Source organism: Natrix helvetica (assembly GCF_964273705.1).
Source record: "Natrix helvetica genome assembly, chromosome: 1".
Classification (NCBI taxonomy): domain Eukaryota; kingdom Metazoa; phylum Chordata; class Lepidosauria; order Squamata; family Natricidae; genus Natrix; species Natrix helvetica.
In genome coordinates this window covers 101,233,900-101,242,689 of record NC_138548.1, presented here as the reverse complement: position 1 = coordinate 101,242,689, position 8,790 = coordinate 101,233,900, and positions in this window count along the sequence as shown.

Below are 8,790 nucleotides of genomic sequence, written 5' to 3'. Positions count from 1 at the left end.
AGCAATTTCTATTTTGGTTTAATATTTGACCAGCATTAGAAGCCCAATGTTTGCAAATTCTGGTAAGCAACAGCTGTTCCACACTTGTATGTATGCTTAGCCCATAGGAGAGCTATGCCAGGTATGGATAACAATGCATTACAAATGCTTGATTTAAAGTAACACATGTACAGAGCTGCAGCAAAAATGGGCAGACTTAAAGCTTAAAGTACAGAAAATAAACTGGAAATGCAAGCATACCTAAACTCTAAAATAAGCTAAAATGATTTCAGAAGTCATTTTTCCTAAACAAGAACCCCTCAAAAGCAGGAAAAGCATCCAAATATGTGGCTTTTCCATAACTCTTGCACTGCTCACTCTTCAAGCTGTGATAAGACAAAGCATTTTTGGAGGTGTAAAAAAAGCCTATAAATGAGGTGAGGTTATCATGGACAGGGAGCATCAAAGTTTTTTTAAAAAAAAACATTAAGGAAAGACATTTTCTATCTATGCAGAGACCTTTAAAAATCTCTCTGCTTTGTAATATGAATCGATTTTCATTCAAATCTAAACTATACTCAAGAAATGAATTTAGACTATTAGGACATCCCAGAGTGATAGCTATAGGATTTGTGTCAATAATATATCTGTAAGGGTTATCTTGCAATAGTGGTTAATGCATCAGGCTAGAACTTGGGAAATTGTGTATTCTAGTCCTGCCTTAGGCGTAAAGCCACCTGGATGACCTTGGGCCAATCACTCACTCAACCCAAGGAAGCAATGAAAAATCACATCTGAAAAACCTCACCAAGAAAACTGCTGGGTCTTGACAGTCTCCAAGAACCGGACAATGATTGAACAGAAGAATAAAATAATGAGATTGCACTGAAAAATATTTTGGCATCATATATCTGTATTGCTGTGTGTCTCAATTTCAACCTACTTTCATGTGGGAAAGGGCCATTGTAAAAAATATAATACTAAAAATAATCAAACCCCTTTCTTATTGCTCTGGCTGTTTTCTTTATAATTTCCAGAATCCTCCCTACCGTTTTCCTTATAATTTCTCTCCTGTGCCAAATGCATATTTTTCCTGTATAGGAGCCATGCAAGAGCCCTGCCAGACCAACATTTTGCTACTCACAGAAGCCAGCCAGATGTTTCAGATGTTCAGAAGTTGGAGGGGGAGGTAACCTTCTCTTTGTGCCATTGTTTGAATAAAATGTGCATCATCAAACTTCTGAGCTTTTTTTTTATCTCCTCCTACTTTTTTATTTGATTTTGTTTGATATTACCATTACTATATTTATTGCATAGCTTGGTAACAATTGGATGAGCCCATTCTTTCTCTTGAATTGTTGCGTAGAGTTTCAACAAATCTGTTTCACTAGGATTAACTTACATTCCATGAGAAACAATTGTGTTTCAAAGTAGTAAAGAACACTGGAAAATTTCAGAAATGCTGGCCTTTTCATATCTAACTACATAGTTCAGAGATGATGATTTGGCTTTGTTCCAAAGTATGTTTGTGTTTCATTCACGTTGACAGGATAATTGGGAGAACTGTGTATTTAGAGGAATGTTGGAGAAATTATTAAACTGACCTACATGTGTTTTGCATTTTTGCTTTTATTTTGCTTTTCTGTTCAGTGTGGGTTTTTTTTTTTTTTTTTGGCTTTGTTTTCTTCTCCAGATCATTTTGGTTCCTCCTGGCAAGAGATGCCAAGGCGAGACATTACAATGGGCAGATCCAAGGCTTTCCTACCCAAGCTTTAAGTACTATGTTCACTGTTTTCTTGGAGTAGTTGGTATGTGTTAGAGGCTCTGTCGTTTCTCTTAATTACCCAGATATTGTGAATACCCACAATATTTGGGCCACCATAGAGTGGAATGTCAGATCCTAGACAGTCTCAACTCTGTGTGGTCACTGCATGGACAGGAGCAAATGTGAAGACCAACTGACTTTACAGTATAATTGAACCCTTACCTGGCCTTGGGAGCAGACAATAGCAATCTACAAGTTCTGATGGAGAGTGTTCCGTTATTGCAAAAGCCTATGTCTCTTCCCTAGGACATTGCTGCCACTCTTTAATTTGCTAAAACACCTTTAGGATTTCCTAATTGCCTGTGATCAAATGACTAATAAAACCAGTCAGGTATGTGAACCCTGGATTTAATGGCTTAACCATCTCAATACTTTTGCAGTATAGTGTAGTGTAGTGGCACAAAAGGCCAATTAAGGGATACATACAGGGATACACAATCAGAGGCCCTGGGGCTGTGTAATGCTCTGTAAACTTTGGGCAGTGCGTCTCAGACAAATAAGCAAATAAAATAATCAGTGTATCAGTGCAAGAAATGAGTGGTGCGGTGGCCTGGAAGTGGAGCTCTCATCTCACAATCAGGAGGCTGTGAGTTCGATCCTAGGTAGAGGCAGATATTTCTCTCTCTGGGCACACTGAGAATATATCTGCTGAATATAACTCCGCATTGGCGACAGGAAGGGCATCCTGCCAGTAAACACCCAGTTCCATTCAGTTGCCCAGACTCCACCCCACAAGGAATTATAAAGTCGTTAAAAGAGGATGATGATCTGTGCAAGAAACATGATATTGGGTCAACTTTGGATGCTCATAATGGAAAATCATCTGTTAGAATTGTCCAGTGAGTGAAGGTCTTATCACGGCTGAGCAATGAATACCTAAAGAACGCTGGTGCCTTTGGGCAACCTGGCCCACAGATGAGTAACTATTAAATTTAGTTAGGAAAGGAGAAGAATCATGCACAGAATGTGTATTGATTCATAATATCACACACCAGGATCCTGCTGAAGAAAATGGCTGAGAAGGCAGCGGTGTCGCATAGACTTTTTGACAATTCAAGTACCACAAACGTGTCTCCCTTGTGTGACAGCAGTAAAGCCGGCCATAAATCCACACAGCCTTTTTGGCTTGCCAGCATGTACTTAATATAAACCTTGTCTTAGTAAGGAGGGGGAAATATGCTTTCGTGGCAAAGGGAGCTTTTCATGACAAAATTCAGTTTATTTTACAGCAGGTGTCTCTCCTTTAGTCCTGTATCATGCGAGTAAACTATATTGGAACTGGTGGAAAACGGAAGGTGGACTACTGAGGGAAATGATGTTTTACACATACCAGATAAGAAATAGTTACTGTCTGCAAAAGGCCGTTTGCTATTATTCTGGCTTCAAATGAACATGCCAGAAAGTCCCTTTCCCTTTATTGTGTACTATAAATTCAGCAACCATATTTTCTTGAAACAAATAAAGAACAAACCCAAAAAGAGGGCTCATCTGAAATAGGCTCATCGGGATTAAGAAATTGTCATGTTTATAACATTGCTTTACAAAGGAAAATCCGAGAGCAAAGCCAAGAAAACCTTTTAATAAACTCCTCTTCTAATAAAACTATCTAAATTCAAACAGTACAGAGTCACCTGGTAGTGAGGTGAGCGGCATATACATGTAATAAATAAATAAATAAAAATTTTAAAAAGACAATTCAATTTCAATCTTTTTCACAGGTACATGAAATCCTATGCACGAAGTGGTAGTATTTGTATAGTAAAAGTTAAGTCAAAAGTGAACCTTTGAAAAACAAAATCTAAAGGACATGGCTCTGAAAAAAAGAACTGTCTTTTGTAATAAAGGATGCATAGTTACAGCAGCTATACATTTATCTATTTCTAGGCTAACATTTGGTGTATTGCAAAATTTTGTGTATTGCAAAAGTGTGTGGTAGTGTTTTGGTTTTTTGTTTTAATATTTGCTCTTCAAAGAGCTTTAAGTATTTAGGGATAGAGTCTTAATTTTACTGCCTTTTGTTTTTCACACCTCTTTTAAATGCCACTTTGCCTCTCTTTGGAGAGTCATGTAAATAAATGATAAATGAATCCTTCGTGTAGAAAACAGTGATTTCCTTTACATAGAACTCTTTATTTTCATAAACCTAGATCATAATGGAAACTAAATCTGGAAGCAACTTAAATATTTATACTTGATTAAGCATTGCCTTTTAATCTATTTTACACTCCATGACAATGCAAGACAGAGCAGGAGAAATCTTATTCTTCTTTTACTATTTTTTTTAAAATGACAATTCTGTGGCTGTAAGCAGATCTTACGGCATTTTGGTTTCATTTTTGTTAAAAATGCGCTATTTAAAAATACTTGGAATATTTATAAAAATGCCTTTACAAATACATAATTAGATACACATATAGGAAGTTTTAGAAACAAAAAGAAACACGCAAGGTGAAAACGTACTAAACAAAAGCAACTTGCCTGTGCTTGAAATTATATCTTTTTCTCCCCTGCCATTAGAAAGCAAAATCAAAGTGGCTTCCAACAACAAATAAGTTCACCCTTAGTAATCATCCTCAACACATAAAAAATGAATGTCACTTATAACTGATGCCCACAAAGGAAGCAATTGATTCATGGGCTGACTAATAATTGATTGAACTATATAACTTGAAGCCAAGAATATTCCCCTAATATCATATGCTTTCTTCAGCAAAAAGTTCACTCCTTATTATAGAGTACATTAGTCCCAGTTTAGGATAAGAGGTATCCCAATTTCCTGGAATCAGGGAGTGTGCCGATTGCAAAAGTGAACAGCACCAAATCAGAGGTGTCATCCTAACAGGCAGGGGAGCAGGATGGAATCTCATGTAGCTTGAAGACTTGGAAAGTGTAACCTACACACTTGAAGGAACTGGTCAAAACAACTCTGTTTCACCCTGCAATTTGTTTTCATACAACAGGCCAAGTTGTTGGCAGGAAGTGTATTTTCAACCCAGGCCTGGGAGACAGCTGCTCTCAGAAGAGCGACACTTGGAATGCCTGACAGGGGTAACAATGAAGGGCCCCCTTTTCCTGCAGCCACTTTTCAAGAGCAACAGATTGCGAAGCATCCAGCACGGGTCTCTGATGTGGCAAAATGTACGGGGCTGCACCAAGCTGGGCTACATGTGGCAATATGGCCAAACAGATTGTGTAGCATTAGCACTGCTGACAAAGGGCCATTCATTATAGGGAACAGCAGGGTCAGGGAAGAGTTTGACGGAACTCCATTGGCCAGGCTCAGCTTAGCATATGTAGATTAGAGTGACATATGGCAGCTAGTGACTCTCCTGTCATTGATATGAAAGCTTTTGTTTTGATTGAATGCTTCACGGCCATCCAGTATATATATATATTTTCCTTTCCTCTTTCACGGGTGACCAAACCGAAAGAAGTGCAAAGTTCGCAATCCATGCTTCGGTTTGGATTGCAGGAAATTTGTCTTTTTGTTTCATTTTTCACTGGCATTCGTTTCATCGCTGCTGAAATTCTGCTTACTGTACCAACCTTAATGGAAAAGTAAATTGAGCTTCAAGCATGTGGAAGTCAGCATCTTCAGTGCCTCTTGAAAATCACAGATTGATTTTTTTTATTTTCCTGTTAGAATTTATTAGACAGATATTTGGAACCTTTATGTGTGTGTGTGTGTGTGAAAAAGTTCCCCTTGCACATATGTGCTAGTTGTTCCTGACTCTAGGGGGCGGTGCTCATCTCCGTTTCAAAGCCGAAGAGCCAGCGCTATCCGAAGACCTCTCTGTGATCATGTTGCCCGCATGACTAAATGCCGAAGGCGCACGGAATGCTGTTACCTTCCCACCAAAGGTGATCCCTATTTTTCTACTAGCATTTTAACATGCTTTTGAACTGCTAGGTTGGCAGAAGCTGGGACAAGTAATGGGAGCTCACTCCATTAGGTGGGGCTAGGGATTTGAGCCACCAACCTTCTGATCAACAAGCTCAGCGTCTTAGCCATTGAGCACAATATCATAGATGTGTGTGTGTGTGTGAGAGAGAGTGTGTATCTATACCTACCTACCTACACGCATGCATGTGTACGCATGCGCGCGCGCACACACACACACATTTGGAGTTGGCTTTCAAAAATATGCAGGCACTACATTCATTAGTAAATTATCCCTTCATAATTGAACACTCCCTAATTTCTCTTTAATTCATACAATTTTTAAACCAACGTTTCATTGAAGTGTCCCTATGTTAAAAAAAAAACCACTTAATGCTGCTAGAGTGGCAATTATTTAACATAAAAGGCGGATTTTGTACACCAAGGTGACAATAATGGTATCTCAAATGTCTCTGACTTGCCCCAATAGATGAACAAACAGATTAGTTACTCTGAAAATGTGGTATGTTAAAACGCATGAAATGTGAACTGTATTCATTTTTAAAAGAACAATATTCTACATCTTGGCAGTGATGAATAGCAAAAGGGCTAATAAATCTTTGTAGAAGTATTGCCGACTGTAGTAATCGTCAATAGAAAAGCATACTCACAAAATCTTGCTTTACGTCTTGCTAACCTTTTCCAGAATGTTTCCATTTAAATAATTGCTAAATTCTCGTGCGCGACCAAGTCGGTGAAGTTCTCTTTAGTTACTTGTTGAGAACATAAACATTGCGGTGCAGCTGATAATAGATTCCTTTATTCCTGAAAGACTATTTGTAAGCAGGAAAGGATAATTTTTTTCCTTCAGCCTTGTGTCTCTTTTGGGAACATTCACACAAGTGCCTATTGTTAAAGACAAGTTATATTGTAATTCATAAAGTAAAACGTATTGTATGTATCTTTTTCCTCCCCTTTTGATCAAAGCAAGAGGCAAAACAGAAGTGGCTCTGATCAAGAATATAACTTTGTCTCTTAGTGGAATATGATTTCAAAATGAACTTGATGATATACAGGACATCACAGAGTCCTGTTTGTTCATCCCCCCTCCCCTTCCAGTCTACTATGGAAAGTTTAACAGTTTCAGAGCTCTGTCACATGTGCTGTTAAAAGAAACTGGCATGCATTAATAGTTAAAATTCCTAAGTTAGGGGTTTGGATATCCCTGCTACAGGTAGACCTTGCTTAACAGTGGTAATTGGGACCAGAATTTTTGTTCCTTAGTGATATAATTATAAAGTATGATGTCACATGACTGCATTATTGAGGAATGACAATGCTGCGCTCCCCATCGCTGCCATTAAACAAGGATCATGGATTGTTAATCCAGTCCCGGGTGGCTTCCAAGCTGCCCAGCTGGCAGGTAAGGTGATGCTGCTGAGAGAGATAGAGTGCAAGCGGCTTGCAGGGTCAACTTGTGATCTTCCCCTTGACTTTGCTTGAGGAAAGCCAACAGGAAAGGTTCAAGTGGTGATCAGGTGACTATGGAATTTTGCAATCATAAGTGCAAATCAGTTGCCCAATGCCCAGATCACCTATAATCACATGATCCCCAGGTGCTGGGATGGCCAGAATTTTGAGGATCGGTCACAAGTACCAGTCAGTAAGCATCATGGTAAGTTTGCTCACTGAACAAATGGTCATTAAACAAGAACTACCTGTAGTAATTCCATCCATGATTCTCCTTAAATCCAACTGCTCTTTCCAGATCTCCACTTCTTCTATCTTTTACAAAGGGAAGTTCAAACAGAGACGTTGTAATTAGCACTGCTTCTAAAGCTTGAAAGCAATTTATTTTTATTTTAGGAAATTTATATTGCCGCCTATTCACACATGGCGACTCAAGGCAGTTTACAGGAATATAAAAACCTCACATATAAAACAGTAAAACTTATAAAAGTCAGCAATCATATAATAAATTAATAAAATAATGTAATAACCCCACACACCCCCAACAACACATCACATAAGCCATTAAATTGGCTCCTTCTGGAAGAGTGCTAGAGCGAGGGCCATTCTATTCTCTGCAGGAATGATGTTCCAGAGAGAGGGAGCCACCATGGAGAAGGCCCTTTACAGATGTTACTGCTGTACATCCTTCAGAAATGGTTAAGAAAAAAAGGCTTTGGACTTAGCACAGTTCTGTGTGTTTCAGTCATGGGCCATCCTGATCTGGGATGTGTATAAATCCTTGTAGACTTGTGTTGGCAGATTTACTCTGTAAACTTTGTGCCTTTTTAAAGACCTTATGCTGCAGGTTCTGGGAGCAGGTTGAGAAGCAGGAAATAGCAGGGGTTCCCTCTCGGAATCTTGCCCATAAGGTCAACATCAGTAAAGGAGAATACTTGTTGTCAACAATAGTTCTGATCAGTGATAGCGAACCTTTTCGCATTGGGTGCCAAAAGCACAGCGCTCTCGCTATCACGGGTGTACCCATCTCCATAATGTAATGCCCCCCATGCTGTGCCCCCTGCGCATGCGTGCATGACCCCCCCCTCTGTCCCATGCATGCACGCACAGCTTTCTTGGAGCCTGGGGAGGTTGAAAATGATCTCCCCTGCCCCTCAGAGACCCTCCAGAGGCTGGAAATGGTCCGTTTTCCGACTTCGAAGGTCAGTTTTTGCTCCCCCCTCCCAGCTCCAGAGGCTTTCTAGGAGCCCGGGGAGGGTAAAAACAGCTTAACGTGTAAACTGGAAGTTCAGGAACAGACTTCCGGGTTGCCCATTGGGTTGTTTTTCTCCCTCCGGAGGATTCAAGGCAAAAAGTCAGCTGGCCAGCGTGCACATATGCGCTGGAGCTGACAGGGCAATGCCTCGCGCGCCCTCAGAAATGGCTCCGCGTGCCACCTGCGGCACATGTGCCATAGGTTCGCCATCACGGGCTCTGATTATCTGATGTTAAGCACAAGCACCATCATGGGCTCCCTAGGAGATTCCGGATGCATCTAACTGGCTGCAATTCCAGAGACCCTGTTGATGCAAACTGATGAGGTTGTAAAACTTCCCAGAGTGCATCTTTTCATTATGGTTATGAGTGATTAAAACGA